Source organism: Netta rufina (assembly GCF_964035555.1).
Source record: "Netta rufina genome assembly, chromosome: 1".
NCBI lineage: Eukaryota > Metazoa > Chordata > Aves > Anseriformes > Anatidae > Netta > Netta rufina.
The window spans coordinates 100594243-100620443 of NC_140123.1; positions in this window are offsets into that span (position 1 = coordinate 100594243).

The window sequence follows — 26201 nt, forward strand, 5'->3', positions numbered from 1 at the left end:
TATTTATTTATTGCATAACCCAATTCTGTTAATGTAGTGTAGAGACAGTACACTTTCATAAATAGAACACATCTAGTTAAATTAAGTTGGTTCTGAACTACAGAACTACATTTTTTTTATTATTTTTTTATTTATTTATTTTTTAACTGACGCATTCCCCCCACTTTCCCCACACATTTCCACACCCCCTGGGTAATATTCAGCAATTATTTTTTGTTGCAGTTTCACATGTATTTTTATAACTGTTTGGTTTTGTTGGTTTCTGTATTGCTATTAGTAAACTTCTACTTTCAAAAGCATGTATTATGAGTACCTAGGAAAAGTCATTGTTGTAAATCCCCAAGACCTACCTTATTATGAGACCATTCATTTTAAGTACAGTTACAGGGAAATTAGCCGGCTCATGTTCTATTCCCTAGTATCCAGTGATAGGACCCAGTTTTATGACTTTGACTTAGAGAAGAGAAAAGACAGGCTGGGGTGACTGTCAAATAATCTAGAGAATACTAAAAACATCACCCAAAATAATAAATTACTTCTAAATTTTCTTTAGAAATCAATAAAGGTTGTTTGGTGGAATTGATACTTACAAAGCCCCAAGCATCCAGAACTTTTTATGAAAATTATCACTCCTAGTCACTAGAGTGATAATAGTAAAAATGAAGCCTGCATGTTTTATTTGGTTGATATATTTGCCTCTGTCCCTTTAGCTCATATCTCTTACTGAAGTAAGAACTTTTCATCTCCTTTGGACACTCTCTAATAGTTTTATATCCTTCTTATATTGTGGTGCCCGAAACTTCACATTGTAGTAGAGGTAAGGCTGCACCAGTGCAGAGGAAAAGGACAATAACTTCCCTTGACTACACTGTATTCCCTAGCTATACTGTGCCTGATGCAGCCCAGGATATGGTTGGCCCTTTTGGCTGCCAGGATACTCTGTTGACTCGGATTCAACTTGCTGTCAACCAGAAACCCCCAAATCCCTTTCCATGGGGCTTCTCTCCAGCCTCTCATCTCCCAGCTTGTATGTATATCCAGGGTTTCCCCATCCAGTGCCAGGCTGGGCAATGGGAACTAGGCCACAGGGTGCCAGGAAAACCCAGGTCAGCCCCACAAAGGCCAAGGGCAGTCAGGTCACATCTGAAGCCTGAAAGACAGGGTAGCAAACAGCCTGTGGCCTAACTAGGGTAGTTATTTTATTAGTGCAGAATCTGGCACTTAGCTCTTGTTAAACTTCATGCGGTTAGTGATTGCCCAGCCCTCTTATTTGTTTAGATAGTTTTGGTGATAGATGGCATGAAGGTTTAAATGTTGGAGCTACTGCTATGCCTCTACAATCGTTACCTATTATATATATGTATATATACACATATATAAATATATTTGTACACAGCTGATGTAAATCTCTTTATAGAGTTGAGCTTGCAGTATTCAGTATCTTTTCTGCCTTAATGGTAGTGTGAAGGGAAGGGGTGAATCTACTTTGTTTTCTGGAAGAAAAAAAAATAGTATAATAAATTAATTCGTGAGAGAGTGTGAATATTCATTTATACATAAAAATCATCCTAACCTGCAGATGTAGTTTCACTCTTATTTGAAGCTGGAAAAGGCTTAATAACCTGTATCAATGGTAGATCATACATTGAGGAAGTATTTGTTCACAACAGCTCCTAGAAATAGCTCTGAGGAAGTTTTTCTGAAGTTTTCAGATTTTTCATTGTCTCAAATGTCCTTCAGTTCTCTAAGACTGGAAACTGGATGATTAGCACTGTTCCATTGACACCTTTTTGTACCCGTTCTTGTTTATGTTTTAAGGGAACTTATATTTTGCAGGGTATTACTAAAAAGGTTCATCTGTATTCATTTGTTATTGCAGTTGGGACCTTTATCCTTCTGTTCAATTATGTGAACTGTATGCTTTCCTATTTGGAAATTTTTATTCTATCTTGAGAATCCCCAAAAGAAATTTTAACAATTGACCTGTTGGACATCTGTGTGACAGTAGAAAAATGTTAACTTTATTTCTGTAGGAGGTCTGTAGCTTTTAGCCTCATGTGACAATACCAAAAAAGGTTAGTTGATTATAATTAATGTTTCTTTAACTAGGTCATCAGAGTATAAAATCTAACTTCCATGGTAATTAATTGGCACTTCAGCAAATATTCAACAACTCCCTCGTTAGTCTAATATAGGCATCAGCTTTGTCTGTAATTATCAGAGCCAGGCTTACTCTATTCTAACAAATTTGGAGAATACAGAGCATGATGCATATTTCACTATGATTTTAATTCAAGTAATAATGTAGCATGGAGAAGAATTTCAAAGGGATGGATAACTTCATTGTATTGGATTCTCAGTTGGTAGCTCACACTTTCAGATTGAATTCTAATCCAGTGTTCTACAAGTCTCTACTAAAGGCCTAAAAGTGACATAAATTATTTAGAAAATATAACTCAAATGACTAGTATTACAAACATAGTTTTAATATGTTTTAACTAATTCTTAGGAGACTCTGGGAAAATAACTACCCTAGTTAGGCCACAGGCTGTTTGCTACCTTGTCTTTCAGGCTTCAGATGTGGCCTGACTGCCCTTGACCTTTGTGGGGCTGACCTGGGTTTTCCTGGCACCCTGTGGCCTAGTGCCCATTGCCTGGCCTGGCTGAGCTTCAGCTCTGTGAGCACCCCAGGGGGAAGGGGCTGACGGACCCAGGCTGTCCCTGTGGGGCACACAGTCCTGGGGACATGGGTGGGGAGAAGGGGTGCTGCAGGGCAGCTTTTGGCCCTGCGCTGGGAGCAGGGGGAGGGCAACATGTTGGGGTAAGAAAGCACAAAAACTTTTTCAATGATAGGATGTAGAAGGACATTGGAAGGGTGAGCATAATACCAAGTAACATGTGTAGACAATAAGAAGGATTTCCTTCCTTCCTTCCTTCCTTCCTTCCTTCCTTCCTTCCTTCCTTCCTTCCTTCCTTCCTTCCTTCCTTCCTTCCTTCCTTCCTTCCTTCCTTCCTTCCTTCCTTCCTTCCTTCCGTCTTTTCATATATATAAACAATTTTATGTGTATTATTTAAAAAATCATTTTGACTGTATTGTTATCGAAAATTTCCTGTATTTCATATCACGAACTGTCAGATTGTGAAAACACAAGTTTGACCAACAATAAATTCTTGGCTCCACATATATATGGTATGTTCTTTTCATCTTTGAACAAGATACTATGCCTAAAAAATGTTATGTATACTTCACTAAGTTTTGCTTTCAGGAAGTTACAGAATTTACCTTCTGATTATATTAGGTAAGATTCTGTTAGCATGTGGTAAATAGTCACTGTGGCATGGGTGTATTGAGAAATCCCATTGAAAAGTTTGGCAAATTTCATTTAATCAAGTGTTTGAATTAAGAAAATAAATCTGTATGGCAAAAAGAGAGAATACATTTTGTGATGAAAGCATTGAGAAAATGCACAAATACCTCTCTGGAAAAGAGCATCCTTAAGTTTTGAACTGGATGTAAGGTAGATTTTAAATCACACATAAATATTTCATTATTATAATATGGTTGGCCAGCATCTTTTGAGAATCTGTAACATATGGTGCTTGGTGTCCAGGTTCAGGCACTGGAAAGCACAGGTTTGCCATAGACATGTATCTTGTGGATATCCCAAAACCTGAGGCCAGCTCAGGCACAGTTAGCTCTATTTTGGTAGCTGAAAGTCACATAATTTGGATTGGGGTAACAAAGACAACACCTAGCTTCAAATGAGAAATGAATGGAGTCCTGAGGACCTCAGTGAAGCTTCTGATTGGACACATTTTTACATGGTAAGAAAAAAAAATATATTCTGTTAGAAGCTGTTTGATTAGAAGTAATTCTCCTTAGTTCAAATGAGTTGACTATTAGCCAGCATCTGGAGAAACTAGAGACTATTTTAACAGGGAAGAGGTTGGGCTGAGAAAGTATATCAAAAGCAGTAACAGTTACACGAGCTGTCTTTCTATGCTTTTTTTGCTGTACTGGTAACTGTGCTGAGCACTTCACATAATTAAATATTCCAGTATCTCTGGTAGGCAGCCAAACACTTCTATTCTTCATAAATTTCCTATTACTCAGGGGCATCCAATGATGCTTATGGCATGAGGAAATGTGGAGGATTATTTTTTCCAGTTGTATGACCACACCGTATATTAATATTAACAAAGTCTCTCAGATTTATCCTGCTGATGCAAATCCAGAGGGACACAATGCTTTTTTTAAGTCTGTCATCAGTATGAGTTTAAGTATTTAAGAATATCAGAACTGGAGTCAATCTCACATATCCTACCTGTTAAACACAATTGCAGTGAAGAAGCTGGACTGGTTTTCTTACATTTTAAATGCTTTTTGAAAAAATTTACATTTTTATTATATTCTAAATAAGGAATCATTTTGAAAATATAGCTCTTTCTCCATATAAGTGCACATTTTAGTGAAATAATATGAAAATCCAATTAATTACCATGTAGTTTATGTAGAAATGTCTTGCTTTTTAAAGCTGCTTATCCTGTAGTTTTTTCTCCTGTAGTGTGTTGTACCTATTCATCGGCAAAACAGTTTTTTTTAAAGCTGCTTATCCTGTAGTTTTTTCTCCTGTAGTGTGTTGTACCTATTCATCGGCAAAACAGTTTTTTTTTTTTTTTTTTTTTTTTTTTTTTTTTTTTTTTTTTTTTTTTCCCCCACAGGCATTGAAACAGAATTGGAAGCCATATAGGAGCAGATTGTTGCATCAAAAAGGCAGTTTGCTAGCTGGTAGCTCATGTTTCTATGTTAACAGTTTACTATTCTCAAGATTCTAGCATATACTTAAGATTTACACAAATCTGGTAAATTATTAAAATGTCAGTTAATATCACAGTCAAACTTAGCGCAGAAAACAGATTCCCCCCCTCCCTCCCCAACCTAAAAAGGGGTTCACTAGACTTTACTTGCTTCCTAAATATGTACTAATGAGATTTATATTTTTAAATAAGGTCAAGCTTGGCCACAAATCTTCATGAAATTTAATATCAACCTCTCCTATATCAGTAATCATATGCATAAGAATATGAGAATTGGTGGCTTTCCTTTTTTTTTTTTTTTTCTTTTTCCCCAAGAAAAGTAAAATTTTTAAGGCTTTGAAGTATAAAAAATCACATTTAGCACAGAGAGATTAAAGTATCTATGAATAAGTACACAGAACTTGTAAATCTGATATTTAGAATAAAAATACAATTCATTGTCTTGGCATAAATCAAATCAGTGTGCAAGACATTTCTGGAGGGAGGAGGGGGCAAAGAACTTTGATAGGTTAAAGAAATCTTACAAATATATTCATATCCTCTATTAAAAGAGGCGATAAGTGTTAATATTTGTGTAACATCATAAGTCACTTTGGTGATAAGATGATAAATGTTACAATTTTTGTTTTTTAGATTTTTTTTAAAATATAGTTAATAACTTGCTTTGAATATGCTGAATTTCTTCTGACAACATTACTTTGTTATAGGCATTTCTAATAACGTACTGTTGGAAAACAGTAGTTATTCTTAACATGGTGTTATGAATGCTGACCACTCATTTGTAGTTTTCATTCAACACTCTAAGAAGTGGCTAGAACAAGGATGATGCAGTATATTCCAGTTTAAGAAGGCTTTTAGTATTATATCTATCCTGCACTGTCTCTCTGGGACAATGGTGATTTTCATACTGTGAAATACATTTATTTTTTTTTTAATGCAGCACTAGGCTTAAATAAAAGGAATTCAATAACAATGGAAGAATTATCATAATCTCGTTCTCTCTCAATAAGGTATCAAACTTCATTCAAATATGTAGTAAAAAGAATTATACATCTGTATTTTCAATATGACTTCCCAAAGAAGGGAATTTCTTATCATTTTCTATTATTTCACTCTTTTATATTTTTATATTTTGTCATTCTAATAATAGAACTCTAAAATAATCAGTTAAAGTACAATCATTAATAATCTGTTTTGTTTCTTTCTATAGGCTTTATATGTAGATATATAGCAAACGTTTATGGCATATATGGCATAAATATATAGGATATACACACCATGCTAAATAGATATTGGAGATATGTGACTATTATAAATATATGGCATATATGGCATACATATGCAGGGTAAATCACAGAATCACAGAATTGTCTAGTTTGGAAGAGATCTCAAGATCATCGAGTCCAATCTCTGACCTAACACTAACAAGTCCTCCACTAAACCATATCACTAAGTTCAACATCTAAATGTACCATGCTAAATAGATATTGAACATTTTTTGACTTGAAATTAAAACAGATCTGTTGTGTCCATTCTCAGGTGTTAGAGCTGTTAAAATGTCTTGAATAAAAAATAAAATAAAATAATCACAAATACCTAACTTTTGTGTGAATTCAGACCCCATATTTATATAAATCAAGATGGAAACCTAAATTTGATCTGTTCAAGCCAATGCTAGAAAATCCTACCAGTACTAAAACTAAAATTAGGTTGACTTCATTTTGAATTTAGGATGAGCACTCCTGTCTGCCTGTCTCTATTCTTACCATTGACTCTGTCTTCCTGTTCTGTATCATTGCTGGACTATTTCATTTTCACTCTCATTAGTTTCCCCCTTGAGAGGTATGCCTGGAATTACCTGTGAGCAGACAAGTCCCTTGAGCAGTTGATTCCACAGCAATTGCTTATAAGATGGCATGAATGAATTCAGAACAATATCTGTGGTCTCTGGCTGTAGCAGGAAGACATAACAGCCTTTTCTGTAAAAATACAGAAATATACTACAGTTAGTAGTGTTGTCATCATCTCACATTTAACACTGTTCTAAACAGTAACTTTTTACAAATGAACCGTGTAAATGCTGTTGGCCATATGTGCAACAAATTTAATTGTAAAGGAACTCACTGTATCTGAGTTATATCACAGCTTAGGGGGGAGATGCTTGGTCATGTGGGGATTTGGCAGACCTTTATGATTTCTTTGAATCACACATAAGTATCTGAAAATCTCTGAAGTAATTCTTTATTTCACTCTTAGGCCATAAGTGAGTGAGACGTTTATGCAGGTATTTAACTGGAAATATCTTTAGAATGGCCCTAATTTCACTGGGATTTTTTCATTGGTTGGAATTCAGGTATGACTTTGAATAGCTGAAAAAAAGGATTGATTGAAAAAAGGTTTCAAAACACATTTCAGATAAAGCTCTGCAGTAGCAGAATCCTGTAGATTCTGTCCAAAGAACACAACTGTAATTATGTGTTGAGTCCTGTGTAAGGGAACATTTTCAAGTGATGAGGTTTACCGTATCTCCTCTGTCCATTTTATTATCATCACTAACAAATGATTTGTTAGTGTAATGTCTGTAAATGAGTGATGTTACTTTAAATAATTTCATTCTATATGCTTTCATATGGCAGAGCTAATCTTTGTTTCTAACAGAAGACATATTTTGTAATTCACATATGGAAGCAATCCTCGCTACAAACTTTAATGGTGTCCTTCATTGAAAGGAATATTCTATGTACTTACATAATATGTAGTGACACATTACCTAAACCCTACACCAGACTGGAACTTTAGAGTTATGTTTAATCTCTGCAAACAAGTAAGTCCCAGAGAAAAGGAAGGTGATCCCATGAGAAAAATCTCTGACAAAGAGATGTAAAGTATGAGGCAAAGAATGTAGCAACTATTACAGAGATATTACGGAAGCAGTTAAATTGTTCTTTTGCTTTTGTCAAGGGATAGAGTGAAGAAGCTTAACTGGACCACTGAGGGAAATAGGATAGATCTAGTGAAGGACCAATGAATGAATGGTGCTTGTTAACATTTATTCTTTCAATTGATTTTATTATTTTGAAAGGGCAAAATTAACATATGACTTGATGAGAATGTAGAAACAATATGGTAACAGATATGCTGTATTGTGTGAAGAAAAGATGTGCTTTGTATCATATATACTTTATATTGATTTATCAAATCTGATATATAAAAATAGGAAAAGTTGTCGGTGTTGATAAGGTTTTCAAGACTTAAGAAGACCTTCCTTATTAAACTTGTTAGAATTTTTAACTTTTAGAAGTTAAATAGTAGACACATTATTTGAAATTAATCTCCTTAAATATGGTTGTGGTAAAAGATAGCTAGCATCTGCTTGAAATTCCTGACATGAACTCCACTGGCCACACATAGACAACAGATACTAGGCATGCTGTTTAATTTTGGGTGTCCAGAAACAGAAACTTGGCTAATATCCTAATATCTAAGTTTGGTAACAGCCAAACAGACTTCGACCTCCTGCCAGCTCTCTTATTTCTGCAGATAAATAAATAAATAAATAAATAAAAAGAATAGCATAAGTAGAGCTCTGTTGCACTCGAGCAAGTCCATTTTCAATAGCAATTTCAAAATCCAAATACATCCTTACATAAGTACCCTGTAAGCACTGATAGATGACAGTCAGTTGGTATCAAAGAGTAAATATTAGGAATATCCAAATCAGTGAAAACATATTGGCATGTGGTTTTATAAAATGCTTTAAATAAGAGATACTAATTCTATGCTAGTTCCCTGAAGATATGAAGAGTTCTGCTTTGACAAACAGTCTTTCTGCTAAGATCCATGAATTAGTATATTAGAGGCCGAAGGGATTAAATTACATGTAGACAGAGCCCGTCAGTTGTCAAGGAGGGCTATAAATGACATCCTTTAACCTGACTTGTAATTTTCTGACTGCATAACTTTAAAGACAGGCAATCTATTTTACAGGCTGACAAGAAAGAGATAGAGAGATCTTACTCAGGAGATTGGCTAGGGGGAATATATGTAATTGAGAAGAAAAAAGAAACCCAAATACAAAATAATGTAAAATGAGCTTGATGTATCTTTCATAGTTTTTAGATGTTTTTTCACTTTCTCAAATACTTTAAATCCACTCCTTCACTGAAAAGTTGCCCTATTTGGAAATGAAATACTCATGCTTTTGAAAGAACTCATCTGATTAACTGCAAGATGTTTTGACACTGATAGTGTATAGAGATAAGAAAATCTGTTAGTATTCTTGAGAAGAGAACTGTTCGTCTTAGAAAATGAAAGTTGTTAATAGTTTAATTCACTAATGATTGATTTAATTATTTTAGTAAAAATATCCTTCACTTAGTACTTCTGAATCACTGAACTGCTTTTCTGTACTGTTTACAAAGTATCAGTGTATAATTCTTATCAAACTTTTTTGCAATTCTCTGTATGTATTCCTTAATTTAAATAGATCTTAATGAGAGAGGTTTTCTTGATCAGAGATGGCAAGATGATCTTTTGTCATTGCTTGTGCTTCGTCTGCTGAGAGATCTCTGGAGTTTAATGAAACAATAATATGTGGTAAACTGTACAGAAGTACTTACATGAATGGTATCCTACTCTAGCTGAGTAGAAAGAAAATATTAGACTTCAACACTATTGGATTATTTATAGTTTCAGAGTGCTTACAAATAAATCAAAGATGATATTCCTTCACATCTATAGAATATGAATTCCAATTTTGGATACTTTGTGAGATTACTGTTTTTTGGGGGTATATCTCTCAAATAAGACAATTAGTGTCAAATTCTTAACTGCCTTTGATAGGATATAAAAAAAGTGCATGATGTACAAATTGCTATTACTATAATTTTTCTCCCTTTCAGGAAGGCCCACTGTATTTTATTTGTGTTACATATGACTTTTTAGTGTAGAAGAAGGACTAGTGAGTCCTTGCAGCAAAAGCATCTAGGAAGACAGAGAAAATAGGAAATGGGTCAGGACAGATATTCTCTTAGTCGTCTCCTTTCCCTGAAAACTTATTTGAAAAAAAAAAAAAAAAAAAGTATACGTTCACAGATAAAGTGACCTTTTCTTCGTAGCTGTTCTTTGGCCTCTGGAAACAGCCATGGTGATTACATGAAAAGAGAATTTTACTTTTGATTCTAATCTTCCTGACCAACTTAATTATGAAATGGTCCAGACATTTCAGAGGTGTTTTGTCTTCTCAAATTGATCTAGAGTCACTTCAAATCTCTCTCTCCATTTTTATTTTTATTTTTTTTTTTTAATTTTTTTTTTGTGAGGGTGGGGAGTAGAACAAAAAAAAATGCACTGTGGTTTAAAGTGTGGAGCCTTCTTTTAGAGGCAAACATGTTGGCTTTGTAGAAGATTCGTTAACCTTTTCAATGTGCACAGGCTTAAATCCCAGGGGAAAAAAAAAAGTATTTTGGCAAAGATTAACATGCAAAAAAAAAACTCAGAGAGTTTTTGCCTAGAAAACTGAACCAATGTTTGTGTTCTTAAGTTTAACAAATACAAATGTTTTCCTGAGAATTTTATTTTCCACCAACAATCGTAAAATTTTATTATGAGTAATATAAAAGAGAAATAAATAGCGGATAGAGTTTTCTTTGATGAAAGACTTAACTTCACTCTTTAAGTTAAACTCAGATGTGTATCACTGTTTCTTACATCTGATGACAAATTTTCAAATCTAATGTGCTATCTGTGTCAAGGATATAAAGGAATCAAGGATACTCCTTGCATTCCATGAAAGAAGAGTGGACTCAGTTAGCTAACTCACTTTGGAATATATGTAGAAATACTGGCATCACTTTCATGACATTCTCCATTCTTTCAGCAGTTGCTTCCTTAAATAGTGAAGCCAATTGAGCATCTTAGATTTTTTGCTCATCGTAAAATTTATGTTTGCTGTGATTTTTGCACTGTTTTGTTAATTACAGAGACGAAGAGCTCATCAAGATATGCTCTTCAGTGGACTCCTTCCGCAGTCAAAAGCAGCAGTTTTGGGTGTTTTGTAATGGAGTTAGGATACCTGAATGCTGAAGATACAGGCATTATTGAAAGGACATCCAGGGTCCTTTATATTAAAGACCTCCAGGGATGGTGACTCCACCACTTCCCTGGGCAGCCTGTTCCAATGCCTAACAACCCTTTCGGTAAAGAAGTTCTTCCTAACATCCAACCTAAAACTCCCCTGGCTCAACTTAAGCCCATTGCCCCTCGTCCTGTCACCAGGCACGTGGGAGAACAGACCAACCCCCACCTCTCTACAGCCTCCTTTGAGGTACCTGTAGAGAGGTACAGGCTCCTGGCCCAGGATCCGTTTTCCCCTTAGAGATAGGAACCTGTCTGCGGCCATCAGGCCAGGTGCCGAGTAAAGCGCCCCATGGCCAAAAAAAAACAAAATTTCTGTGTTGGCACCAGCCTCTGAGCCACGTTTTTAACAGGTGGGCTTTCCGTGTCCTCTCTGTACCCCTCCCTGCCACCATAGGGATGGACGAAAACACCACCTGTACTCCTGCTCCCTCCACTAACCGTCCCAGTCCCCTGAAGTCCCGTTTGATAGCCTTCAGGCTTTTCTCCTCAATGTTGTCACTGCCAGCCTGGACTATTAAAAGAGGATAATAGTCAGAGGGGTGAACCAGGTTGGGAAGCCTCCTGGCAACATCCCTGACCCTGGCCCCAGGGAGGCAGCAGACTTCCCTACGGGTAGGGTCAGGCCGACAAATAGGGCCCCTCTGTTCCCCTAAGAAGGGAGTCGCCCACAACAATCACCCTTCTTTCTGTCCTGGTGGAGGCAGTCCTGAGGCGTGGAGTTGACTTCCTCGCCCTAGGCATCCTCCTGGTTAGGCTTCCTACCTCATCCTCACCCACGGTTCTCTCAGTCTCCAGGGCCTCAAACTTGCTGTGTAAGGGCACCTGGGAAAGCGGGGCTGGAAGGGGAGGGCATCGCCTGTGAGGTCAAGCAGGGACCTGTTTCCATTCCTCCTCAACTCCCAGGTCCCTTCCCTCTGCCAGGCAGCAACTGGGCAGGGGGTCCAACCCCATTCAGGGTGTGTCACGCTGGTGCCTGTCTTTCAGGCCGTGCAGGGAGTCGCTCCACAAGTCTATCTCATGCTTGCACTCCCTGATAGCCCTCAACCTCTCGACCTCCTCCTTGAGTTCTGCCACCATGCAGATCAGGTCATCCACCTGCTCACACCTTACGCACATAGTTTCTCTGCCTCCTGCTGATGGCATCAACAGGCTCAGACACTCCCTGCATCCAGTGACCTGAATGGCCGCATTTTTGGACGGGCAGTCGGTCTGGGTGTTTACTGTCTTCCTGAGTGATGATGTTTACTCAGTCCTTCAAAACATAAAATACTCAAATCCATTTATTAAAATGAACTTAATTTCACATAACAAGATGACAGTAGTGCTTACAGTTCACACAATCTGTGAAAAGCTAACTTTGACACTACACGGGATTCTCTTGGGGAAATTTGAATTAGACCTAGTTTAAACTATTTGGTTGAGCACTAGCAGAAAAAAAATACTAAACACTCAAATTAAAAATTATAGAAAAGATTACTCATAATATCTGTAAAATCCCAGATTCACAAAAGAATTCAGGGTCATAAAGTCATCAGTAACCAAGGGGAATTGCATGCATAAGTTATATCTGCCTGCATAAGTTATAAGGTAATCTGTACCTTTATAAACATTTAACTATATAAGCAAGATATTTGATGAAAAAAACACAGAAGAGAACAAGCTGATAAAAATAAGCTTGTTATAAAAATAGAATCTAATCTTTGCTTATGAGCAAAGAATTTCATTCACTGAGGAAAAGTGAATCACTTTCTTAGGATAGAAGCTAACTCTAGCTTTTTGCAAGGTTTTGATTTGTTTAAGACCATGCTCCTTTCTTTTACCTTTGCTGCTACTTACTCAACATTTATGACCTTGTCTACCTACAGATACTATACCCATTAAATCCTATTATTACAGACTTCATTCAGCCTCATCAACTTCTCCAAATGGAGTTGAGAGAACAGGAGAGGAGAGGAATATGAAGGTAGATTTAATAGGGATAGATAGTGATTCACAGTGTTTCATAGATACCATTAAGATTACAAACAATGTGTTCTTGATGAATAAATAGGGATTTATAAAAGACTTCCAGCTTGTTCCTGGTGATAGCTTTTAAAGTATCAAGAACTAAAGCATACATTTTCTTCAGTCAAGGTACTGTACTATGCAGTCATGGAGACATTAATGTTCTAAGGGGCTCATTGAATGCATGTCAGTCTTCTTTTATATTCACTGAATGTATCTCTCTTTGTTCATGAACTGTGAACAGATTATGATTTTTATGAACTTGTTCTGTCTGATATTGTTCATTGGGTGTTTTTTTGTGACCCTGCTAACTTCAGCAAACACAGTCACAGCAGGATTGCATGGGTATAGCTAAGGGAAAATTGCTATAACATATACAATTAGTATTAGTTCAATGAATGAAACATTTTTGCCCCTTTTGAGACCTGAGGTATATTCTAGTTGCATCATGGCCAGTACAGCGAGTTGTTGTTTTACTTTTGCAGTGCTCTTATGATTGAGAATAGATAGAACCCCATCCCACTTCAAATGGGCCTTTATATGAAAGAGGAAAATTTGGAAATGTAAAGGCTATGTGGGAATTCTGTGATCTGTGCTCAAAATCTCCACCTTGTACTATCTCACTTCTGTGTTTAAACTTACCAAAGAATAGACTAAGAAATACTCAAATCATCTGGTGTGGCTCTGGGTTCTTCTCCACTCTAGTATTCCTCCTATTTGTATCAGAACTCCACTACCCCTCTTTCTTGACAATAGCATCCTTCTATTGACTATGTAGGCTTTTTGGTTTGCTTATAGTCTTCAAATTATTATAATAAGCTTCATGTAAGGTTACAGAAAAAATGTTACAATTTCAATTGTATCTGTGATCAAGCATGCAGATACTTTGTTAAATAGGTTTGTATTGTAAAAGATTCCCTATGAATTCCTGTATTTAACCTGTATTCTGACTTTCTAGAATCAGACATTGGATGAACTTTTTTTTTTTCTTTTATTTTTTTTTTTGGGGGGGGAGAGTCAGAGTGACATTATTACTAATATTTGATGCAGTGAATTAAAGTGTCTTCTATTGCAAAATAAACACTTGAATTATTCCATTGGAGGAATGGCTGGCAGTATTTTATAGTGACAATGGAATCAATCATAGGTATTATTTTTTAGTATAGTTATATTTATCAGTCTTTTTTCAAAATGAGGTTTAACATACCTTTCTGATCAGCAGGACTAGGAATTACAAGGTTAAGCAAGACTGAAAGAATTTGGAAATTTGCTGTTGTTTTCTTTTCTTTTCTTTTCTTTTCTTTTCTTTTCTTTTCTTTTCTTTTCTTTTCTTTTCTTTTCTTTTCTTTTCTTTTCTTTTCTTTTCTTTTCTTTTCTTTTCTTTTCTTTTCTTTTCTTTTCTTTTCTTTTCTTTTCTTTTCTTTTCTTTTCTTTTCCTTTCTTTTCCTTTTTTTTCTTTTTCTCTCACCTAATTTATATTCCTAATACATTCTATAATCCTGTGTGCTAAAATGAAATTGAACTTGCTGGAAATTTAATTCAGCTAATTCATTTTGTAGAAACCTAAAAAAAAATATATTTTAATTGTTTTGTATAGTATATATTTGAAGCTTTCCAGGTTCTCTTTAAATTTTGCAAGCCCATCTTTAAAAAAAAAACGTACATCATTCATGAGAACCTGATCAGAATAAAGTGGTAATGATTTCCTACGAAACCTTAAATTTTCATAAGAAATTTTTGATGAATATTTTCTAGCCTGTGTGCTATATGACAAGACAAACTGCATAATTGGAGGTATTCATGCCCCTAAACCCACTGAAGCCAGCAGCAGAATGAGAGTAATTTGATATATTTACTTTGCTTGCTTTAATGGAATGGGTTTACATTTATCTTTTGTTGACTTTCACAGGATAAATTGGAAACCCATCAAAAGTCTCAACAGTGAAGTGATGTACAAAACACACAATTTCATTGTTTTATTTTAATTAATTAATTTTTAAATAAAATAATCAAAGGAAAGCAGGATATAAAGGAAAGTATCAGAATATTTGTAGCTGGCTGGTCATAAAATATTCCAGTAATAAAAAATAAATAAAGTAAATAATTTAAAAAGTGTAGAAACACAATGAAAAGACTTTTGTTCATTTGTGCTGGAAAAGTTTGAATATTTTAAAGAGCTCATTGTCATTTTGAAGAATAGATTCTAGTTCTAGTCTGAGTCAGTACTGAGTGAAAAATTGAATGCTACATTACACTTGCTAAGGAACTAATGTGCATTATCTACTTAAACTATATTTGTAATTGGGGGACTGTAGCTGTTAGATGAGACATTAGATTGCAAACAGTGTCAGAAAGTAGAGGACTCTTTCCATTAGCCAACTAAAGTGCTAGATTTCATGTTCCCTCAGACAGAATTTAATTTGTAATGGAATATGTGATTAGGAAATGTACACTCATAAATGGTGATTCTTTTGCTATACGCCTGTTGTATGCATTAACCAATCTTTTTACAGGGTAAGTTTTACAGCTGTACAGTTTTAGGTCCAATTAATGTGGAGAGACACTAAGAATCTATGTGAAGGGGAGAACAGATTCTGTTGAAGGTTAAGTGGAATAAAATATGAATAAGAAATATATTGCTTTAAAAAATCTTCATCCTTTTATCTCTTGCTGCCATATTACCACTTATTTATTTATTTATTTATTTATTTATTTATTTATTTATTTATTTTGACTGGTTTTAAAGAATTTGGAATAAGCAAAGACAAAATGCTAAAGCCAGTGCTATAGGCACCTGTAAAACATGTTCTGCAGTGCCTCAAATTTAACTGCCTCCTCCAGGGAAAATCAAATCAGAATTAGTTGTTTAGCAACTTAGTAGTGCTACCTCAGTGTTACTATAACAGTACCTCAGTGTTACATAAGAATAAGTTGGTGCATAAAAAGGTGGCCTGAAATGAGTGGATAAAAAGCAGGAAGCAGGTAGAATATAACCACTATCAAAGACATGAGATGTGAATTCCTGCCTCCAACTAGTTACTAAGTGCTTACATCTTGCCCATCAGGTGCTCCTGTCCAGCAGCTCTGTGGTTGCTTTACAGTTCAGAGTTTTCTAAACTCAGTAGGCATTTATGTATAGCTTAGTGCACTTTCCGAAAGTATTGAAGAGGTCTCACTGTCTATGCTGCTTCTGTTAGTAATTCAGAAGGTCTGTAGTCGGGACACTCTGAAAGGGAGAAGCAGACATTCTGGTTAGTGCTTTCAGCACTGGCAGTGGAATTTTTATCTAACACCTATCTTTTCCTTGTTGAAGTCTCTTCCATCTATTAACGTCTATGTCTTGGTTTCATCTGGGTTAGAGTTGATTTTCTTCCTAGAAGTTGGTATGTTGATGTGTTTTTAACTCTTTTAACTATTTAACTGTTGTGATCCCCTCATAGTTTCAAACTATTTTTAATTATTTGACTGTTGTGATCCTCATTTTTAGTTTCTCTACTTTAAATTTTAAGAGAAGAAGCATTTCAGAAAAAAGAAAAAGAAAAAGAAAAAGAAAAAGAAAAAGAAAAAGAAAAAGGAAGAGGAAGAGAAGAAGGAAAGGAAGAAGGAAGAGGAAGAGGAAGAGGAAAGGAAAGGAAAGGAAAGGAAAGGAAAGGAAAGGAAAGGAAAGGAAAGGAAAGGAAAGGAAAGGAAAGGAAAGGAAAGGAAAGGAAAGGAAAGGAAAGGAAAGGAAAGGAAAGGAAAGGAAAGGAAAGGAAAGGAAAGGAAAGGAAAGGAAAGGAAAGGAAAGGAAAGGAAAGGAAAGGAAAGGAAAGGAAAGGAAAGGAAAAATATCCAAATAATTTAAATATTTTTTTTTAATGCATCCACATATTTATTATGGAGCAGTGATTCAGAGGTACTTCCTCACCCCACCCCCCCACCCCTGCCCCCTTCTCTCATCCCCAACCCTCCTTTTTCTCAGTATCTAATACTTTTCCCAAGGGTAGTCCCAGCATCTTTTACAGGAAACTGCATTTTATAACACCTAATTTAATTGTTTCTCTATATCTAGGCTCAGCCTCAGGGATTAATCAAACCATTTGCTTGCACCTTGTCTGCTATTGTGTGGTTTCTGTGCACCATCATGGAAGGGTAGGAAGGCTCTGCAGGGGGATCTGAATAGGCTGGACCAGTGGGCTGAGGGAAACTGTATGAAATTCAGCAAGGCTAAGTGCTGAGTCCTGCAGTTGGCATGCAACAACCCCATGTAACGCTACAGGCTAGGGGAAGAGCTGCCAGTCAGAAAGGGACCTGGGGGTATTGGTCAATTGGCAGCTGAATATGAGCCAGGTATTCAGGTGGCCAAGAAGGCCAACAGCATCCTGGCTTGTATCAAGAATATTGCAGTCAGCAGGTCTAGGGAAGTGATTGTCCCTCTATACTCAGCCCTGGCAAGGCCACACCTCGAGCACTGTGTTCAGCTCTGGGACCCCCCGTATAAGAAAGACATGGACCTATTAGAACAAGTGAAACCATTGGACCTATTAGAACAAATCCTGAGGAGATCATCCCACAAGGATGATCAAGGGACTGGAGCACCTCTTATATGATGACAGGCTGAAGGAGTTGGGTTTGTTCAGCCTGGAGAACGGAAAGCTCCAAGGAGAACTTATAGTGGCTTCCAGTAGCAAAAGGGGGCTACAGGAAAGCTGGGAGGGACTCTTCATCAAAGAGAGTAGTGATAGGACTAGGGGTAATGACTTTAAACTAAAAGAGGGTAGATTTCATTTAGACATTAGAAAGAAGTTTTTTTACTCAGGAGGTGGTGAGGCACTGGAACAAGTTGCCTAGAGAAGTTGTGGATGCCCCATCCCTGGAAGTGCTTAAGGCCAGGTTGGCAGGGATTTTCAGCAACCAGATCTAGCAGAAGGTGTCCCTGTCCATGGGAGGGAGGTTGGAATTAGATGATATTTAAGGTCCTTTCCAACCCCCAAAATTCTGTGGCTATGTGCAATTCTGTGATCACATCAATATAGAAATAGCATGATTATTACTTTGTTTTCCATAATCTGTTCAACCAATATTAGAGCTACAAAATATAGTAGTTGCCTACCAAAAAAAAAAAAAAAGAAAAAAAAAGAAAAGAAACAAAATCAATGCAAACATGTCAAATGTTTTCATGTTAGCAAATCTGTGAATTTTTCTGAAAAGACACCTGTGCAAAAATATTTCAGTAAGTTCTAGTTTTTGTATCAGATACTTGCCTTTGGTGCAAAATGTCTTACAAGGACCATCTGTAGTGGGTTCATGTGGCAAGGTTTTCATAGCAGGGGCTGCAGGGATGGCCTCTGTGAGAAGAATACAGAAGCTGTACAATGTTAGTTAAGGGCCAGTTTCAGCTGGCTCCAAAAGGATCTGCTGCTGCCTAGAGCCAAGCCAATAAGCAGTATTTTTTGTGCCTCTCTGAGAGCAGATTTAAGAAAGGGAAAAAAACTGCTGCCCATCAGCATCTGGGAGAGTGAGGAGTGAGAACCAGCACTGCAGACTCCAAGGTCAGCAGGAGGGCAGGAGGTGCTCCAGGCATGGACCAGAAGTTCCCCTGCAGCCTGTGGAGAGGCCCTTGGTGGAGCAGGCTGCCTCCCTGCAGCCCATGGGTCCCACATGGAGCAGATCTCCACACTGCAGCCCAGGGAGAAGCCCCTAGTGGAGCAGGTGGATGTGGCCTGGAGGAGGCTGCAGCCCATGGAGAGCCCCTGCAGGAACAGGCCCTGGGCCGGAGCTGCAGCCCTAGTAGAGAGGACCACACAGGAGCTGCCACCCATGGAAGACCCATATTGAACAGTTTGCTCCCAATAGATAGACCCCATGGTATGGAGCCATGTGGGAACAGTTCTTCAAGAGCTGCTGCCTGTAGGCAGCCTCTGCAGGATCCATTAGGGAAGGATGGCATCCCATGGGAGAGACCCCATGAAGGAAGGGGAAGAGAGTGACCATGAAGGAGCAGCAGAGGCGAAGCACTGGGGACTGACCGGAGCCCCCATCCTCCCTTATCCCTGTGCCACTCAGGGGTAGGTGGAAGAGGGTGGATGGTGGGAAGGGTTTTTGGTTTCCTTACTTTGTTTCTTACTTTGTTTCTTCCTTTCTCACTTCTCTAGCTTGTTAGTAGTAGGCAATACATTTTTCTAATCCTTTATGCTGAGTCTTTTTTGCCCGTCACTGTATTGTTAAGTGACTTCCCTGACCTTATCTCAACTCTCGAGTCCTTTCCATTGTATTTTCTCCCCCTTTACTCTTTGAGGAGGGGGAATGAGAGAGCAGTTGTGGTGGAGCTCAGCTGCCCACCTGAGTAAAGCCACCACACCATCATGCAAAGAAAGCATATAGTATTGTATTTAAAGAGTTATTATATATTTTCATTCTTTATTGCTAGCCTTACATTTCTTGTAATCAAAATGAGATCCTTTTTTTTTTTTGATTAAAAGAATAAATACTTTAATGAATTTATTTCAGAGAGGCTACCTAGGATTAAAAGTAAAGTACTTTTCTCTGACATGAAGATATGGTTGGAGAGGAACACTTAACTATTGTATCCTTTGTGTCCATATGTTTCTTTTCAAATATGTTTAGCATGGGGTATCTTCAGATTCTTTAAAAATGAGAGGTTCTGCCCTTTAAGAATGTATTCTTGCTGGGTGTATTACATTTTGGTAAATCAGTTTCCTGAATAGTATTGTTTTCATAGTTCTTATAAGTTGTCTGTTAACAACTTTGTCACAAGGAGAAAAAACAAACAAACAAACAAAACTGTTATTGGAATTTGAGTCCTGGTTTCTTATCTATAGAATCTCATCTCATTTATAGAATGCAAAAGCAATACAGAAGTCCAAACGCTCAACTAGAAGTGATATGTATTCAAATTTTCATGGTAAATTAACATTATCCGTGGTACTTTTTATACTTGACACCTATGGAAAGAAGGCAAAAGTAATGTAGAAATTAGTCTGAGCATTTTGTTTAATAATAATAAAAAGGCTGCTCATATCAGCTATAGTACTTGCTATGCATTTTGTATAGCAAAGAGAACTTTGCTACAACTAAAGATCACCATAATATTTTTTTGTGTGTTTGTTATGAAGTATATTCTGATTTTCTCTTAAAGGCAATTGTGAGGTGAAGGTTAATAATTTCATTTTACCCTTGAAAACATATATTAATCTGCTTTATTGCCTTCCTTACTCTTTCCCTGGAAAGCTGTGTGGTTGCTGAAGCATCGTGGCTTGAAGCGAGAAAGAAACAGTGGAAATCAACTCCAGATGAGGGATTAGGGTCAAAGACAATACGGAACCCTAACCAGCATTTCTAATTACAGATCAGACAGAATTACCTTTTCTTCAACACAAACCTAGCAAAACATACATGGGAGAAATGAAGCCAAGAGAAGCTCATGTGTTGAAGTGCTTTGCTGGATCACGACCAGAGAGGCTGGCCAACATTTGCCTGCTACATTGATTTCATACTAAGTGTCCATATGCTTATAGATGACTGTTCTTCCTGGAATGCCTCAAAACTGTTTTAGATTACAAGTTATGTAGAAAGAAATTGCTTTAGTTAGTTCTGCAGTGCATTTGTGGTGTAGAATGCTGCAGTGGCTAATAGAATGCAGTCACACTGTAAAATGGCTAAGGACAAAAGCAGAAGAATGCAGAATCTAATTAAAAATGCAAAGAAAAATGAACAGGCAGCACCTGAACCGAAATTTAGCCAGGACACCAGAATTAAAAGCTTTCTCTTAGGAAGCTTTCTTGACTTTCTTAATAAACATTAGAGGTGCAGCATATTTCTAAAGTATTTGCTTATACATAATCATTTCAATTTATGTTGAATTCACCCCATTCCAATTTAGCATTAACATAGGCAAAGGCAACAAGGGTTACTAAACTGCATAATCTTTATATGGAAAGGTGCTATGCCTGCAGTCTCAATTTATTCACACCCAAAGTACCATATTTCATGTGGGATGTAGAATGCAGTTAGAATGTGGGCTACCAAAAACTGCCTATTAGAGTCTTGCCACAAAATGATATAAGATATAAACAAAGATCATGTATACTCTTCAAAGAAAAGCTGTTGTACAAATACATATTTTGTACGTTGTATTTTGTGGCTGTAGTGGAGGCAATGGTCAAGACCAGTGAGATTAACAAACCTAGTACAACTTGTGGATTGGCTTGTAGGTGCTGATGTGCTGATATCAGAGTGCTTGATATTTCCATCCAGGTGCTTCCTTACTGGCTTCCTCCTGATTGTGGAAGCAGGTTTGCCTTTTTGTGTTATGTTCAGAACAATGGGTTTTCTTTATTTTCCCATTCCAACTGCAATAACCAGCCCTGCTTATTTCCTGTGGTAACTTATTATCCATTTTCCTGGTTTCTGACTCTCCTTTTCATTACTCTTGTAGTTTTCTTCTTCCATCCAGTCTCTTCCCATACAAGCAACCTGTCCTAATTATGTTTTTCCCATTGGTAATAGTTTCACTATACCTGTACCCAAATCTCAACATTACATGGTATAAATTATATACCCATTTAGGCACTGTTGGCCTTGAAACATTTTATTCACCTAAATGTCCCCAAGATTCCTCTCAAAATGTCTGTGGAGTTTGCCACAGACTGGTACACAACTCCCTGGGTAGCCTCTGAAATCCAGACATCCTTCTCAGCACTGTCTGTCACTTCTGTCAGCTCCTCACTCTGTTATCTACCATATACAGCAATTTCTCATGTCTTGTCCAGTAGACTTCCATGTCATGTTCTGTTAGCATAAACTCAGCCACAAGCTAGGGCCTAGCCAGCAGCTTAGTGACTTGCCCACATTTGTAACATTTTTTTTTTGTGTGGATCGAACACTGCTTAGTGCATGAAGCTGACTGTATTAGGTTCTATTGTAAGGAACTACTGTGGTAAAGATCTCATTCATACTTCAAAAATATGACTACAGATGGGAAGTTCAATTGCTTTTTATGAATCAAAAAATCAACCAAAACTTTAATCTGTGCTTCTAAATGAATTTTATGATAGTCTAATAATAGAGAAAAAATGAAAAATGGGGGGGTGGGAGGGTTGGGAGGAAGAGAAGATGCAACATTTACAGATATTACTGAGTCCATTCATATTCACAAGAACAGTATGAACATTTTTTTTGTTTGTTTGTTTTCAGTATGAATTTTTGTTTGTTTGTTTTTCACCTATATTTGGGCTTTTGAACTTTCTATTAGAAAAGAAAAGTGTGAGTATGTGTCTTTGGAAAGATTCAAGGAAAGGTCTCAAACAAGCAGAATGACGTATAGTATGCTTACAGAGGATGATAGAGCAGAGAGGGTTCAGAAAGATCTGAGAGGTTTAAGTTAAATAAAATTGGGCATATGGAGGTGAAAAGTGGACAGGAAATGTAGCCATGAGATTAACTGTGGTCATGGACTAGGAATTTTGCAAGTATTGTGAGGTTCTTGGTAGAAGAAGTTCAAAGATATGTGTTAATGGCCAGGAGTCAGAGGTGAGTTAGTTTTTGAGAGCATGAAACTCAGAAGGATTTGGGATTCTTAAATAGCAGCTCTTTACTTAGGTACCTAGAAACATAATCCTCTTTTGGCATTCCGGAGGTTGACACAAGACACTCTTCCCTCTCCAACGCACAGGACCTCTAAGCAGCATGTGGAGAGGAGCATCCTCTCCACTCTGCTCTCCATTGTCAGGTATAAATCAGAGTTGATGTCATAATATCTCCTGTGACTAATAATAATTAGTGATCTGAATTCTAAATATCAGATCACAAACATAGCCGATAAGCTATTCATAATCAGTTTAGAGGTTAAAAGGAAGAAAATTTCCCCTGTCATTTTCTATTAAAACTAGAAGATAAGGTTACTCAGAAAACTTGAAATCAGTGTACAGACCATCCAAAAGTCAGAAAACAGTACATGATTCATTGTGAATTGTTCTCTTAAAAAAATTAGTAGAATAAATTAATCTGCTTATTTACCTTTCTGTATTTATTTTTATCCTTTAAACAAAACTCTGTTTAGAAAATAAATATACTGTCATCCCACAAGAAAAAAATGAGATATTAAAATTTAAAATGTATATTGAATCTGTAAAGAAGTGTGTTCATTTGATCTGTACCAGATTTATGGTGATGGTTTCAATAACTAAGTATTCATTTAGGCAGAAGTATCTCAAGGCATGTGTTCTTGGATTTTTTTTATTTTTTTTTTTTTTTTGAGTGGTAGTGGGGACTGACTCATAGAGGAACTTGAAACTATTAGAAGCCTCTGCATTCATATTTCTAGCATCTCCTTTAGCCTGTGTTTTACTCTGCAAATCTGCAACATTGCAGGCAGATGAACATTCTGATATGAAACTGCAGCCTGTGTCCAGACAGCAGAGAAGACCAGGTCAACCAACTGTGATTTTTCACTCCCTGACAAGGTCACTGATTTCAACCAATTTGAAGGAGGAAAGTGATTATTATCAAATGTGAGTCCGTTGTGTACATAAAGGATAAACTCACCAGGAATCAGTGGAGAAGTGCTGTTTCCATTCATACTCCAGCAGCTCATACATGAGGAATTCAGCAGAAAGATACTATAAAATTAAAAATCAGTAGTGCAGTAGAACAGCAAAGTGACACTCCTTCAGCTACAGAGAGGGTCGCCTTGCTGCTCAGTTGCAATCACTTGATTAATATATTTATCTTTTGTCACACATTGTTTGGCTTTAGGATTTCTACACTCATAAGGAGTGACAAGTGCGTTGTTTTCATTAACAGTCAAAGAAAACTTGTAGGCTTTATTTACTTTTTAATTAAATGAAGTCTTTCATGGGACTACGTGTCAGCAAAAGAATTTTCTTATTCTATCTGCATGCATAACTATTTTATCTTGTTAACTTTTCTGTGAACTTGAATTGCACTTTTTTTTTTTTTTTTTTTTTTAACGTATTTATGTTATTTTCCCGTTGACAATCTTTCTAACAAATGTCTTTTTTAGGTAGTTATCTCAGAACTTGACTCCCATCTCTGACCTTGACTCCCACTCCTATATTATATATTAATAATTAATATGTGCTATAATTATTATATATATGAATGGAGCCTTTTTAATGTTTGTCTGCTTGTCTGTTTGTTTGTTTGTTTTCTCCCCCTGGAGTTCCTACAATATATGTAATCTTCTATCTCTGATTAATACTCTCGAAGTAGAAGTGTACTTTCTGCTATGAGATGAGAATTTACTAGTAATTTCATTTCTGATATTGTTGTTATTGTTGTTTTATTGGAAATGATAAAGAGATTAAAAAATATATATTTTAATATGTGACTCCTGGGCTGAGATGCCAGCTGGTGTGCATCAGTTGACTTGGTTAGGGAGGCAATGATTTAGATTGGGGGTAGATTAGGTTCATTGTCTTTAACTGAGAGAAACATCTATTGGGCAATTATGCTATTACAGATTTGTTGTACCTGGGGGGGGGGGTGTAGGAAAGCAGAAAATGCTGGTAAGGAAATGCAACCTGTTTTCTTATTGCTGTCAAAGAACAGAAATAATTATCCACAAGCAAACAGACTCAAAAATCTACTGTTACCATCTGTTGAGTGTTTCTACATTTTTTTATTTTTTTTTTTTCTGTTGTTCCATTCAGAAACCACCTTTCTCTAGTACTACAAAGAAGCAATCAAGATAACTGCGTCATCCATCTCACATATATTTTTCACATATTGGGAAAACCCAATAATATTTGAATGGAATGGTCCAGTGAAGACTCTCAAGGCAGGCATCATCTTGACTTGGCCAGTGAAATTGCCGTTCTGAAGCAGACAGGTATTAGTAATGGGTGTCATGCTCTCTTCCCTGCAAGATGCATGTTATTCATTCAAAACATTCACCAAAATGTTACTTGTCCACAAAAGCATGCATTTTCCCAACTAACTAACTGTGTTTTTATTTCTTTGTTCTACCTCAGTTTTATGTGCTGCTGTTGTGGTAAGGAGACACTACTTTTTCTCCAGGAGAGAAGAGTATGCTTGCACAAAGTAATAGCTAATGAGATGCAGAAATTTGAAACATATAAGATTCAATTTATATGGCTGAAATAAGATTTTACAGCAATGAAGGCAGTTATCTAGAATTAAGGCTTCTTTGTAATTAGGTCTTCTTTATGATTTCTTATGGAAATCAAGAAAATATAAGGCCAAACATTAGTTGCTGTGGAATGGACACTGTTCCAGATCTTGTTGTCGTGCCTTCTTCCACATCTGTGACCGGCATGAAGCAGTCACAGGAGTCATACAGGATACTTCCCTAGTCTTCCAAGTTTTGTGAGTTGTACAGCAACACATAGATTCATTTGGTAAAATGTCCTTACAACATTTTCCCATCTCTAGTTGTATCTTCCATTCTGTAGTCCCATCTCAGCAATCTGCTTCTCTTCAAGAAGGCCCTCCTTCCTCTTAATACTTGTGCCATCTTTTCTTTACCTACCTAACACATCTGCCAACCTCCAGATAATGATATAAAATAAGAGAGAGAACCATCTGTAAAAGTTGTCTTTTTTGTTGGTGAAGTCATGCAGAGAAGCAGAACCAAAGCTGCCACCACTGTTTCTAAGATGTGCCGCAAAACTGCCCTAATTAGTGGGTTACAGAACTTAGTAGGAGAGGAGGGCCACAGGGTTGCAATCCCTCATTTGAGCATGGTTAAGCCACTTAGCCAGCAGTACTTTCTGCAATACGTAAAGAATTCTTATGCACCATCGTAATCTCTCTTGCTGGGTGTCTTTCTGGCTTCTGAATCTTTTGTCCCTTACTAGCAGAAAAGAACAGAAACTGTGATTACCTTTTCAACAGAAAGAACTGATCAGTGTCTATGGATGGGAGTGTGGTAAGTTGACCTTGACTAACAGCCACATGCCCACTCAGGTGTTTTCTCACTCCCCTCTCCTATGGGATGGGGAGAAAATAGAAGGAAGGCAAGAAGACCTGTGGATCAATATAATGGCAACTTAATAGACAAAAGGAAAGCTGTGTAAACAAGCAAAGCAAAAAGAGAAATATGTTCACTACTTCCCATAACAGGGAGATATTTAATGACTTGCTGGAAAGCAGAGCCTCAACTTGCATATCAGTTGCTTGGGAAGACAAATACCATAACCACAAATGTTTACCCTTCATTCTCCTTTCACTTTGCTCTTATTGCTGACAATGACATCATA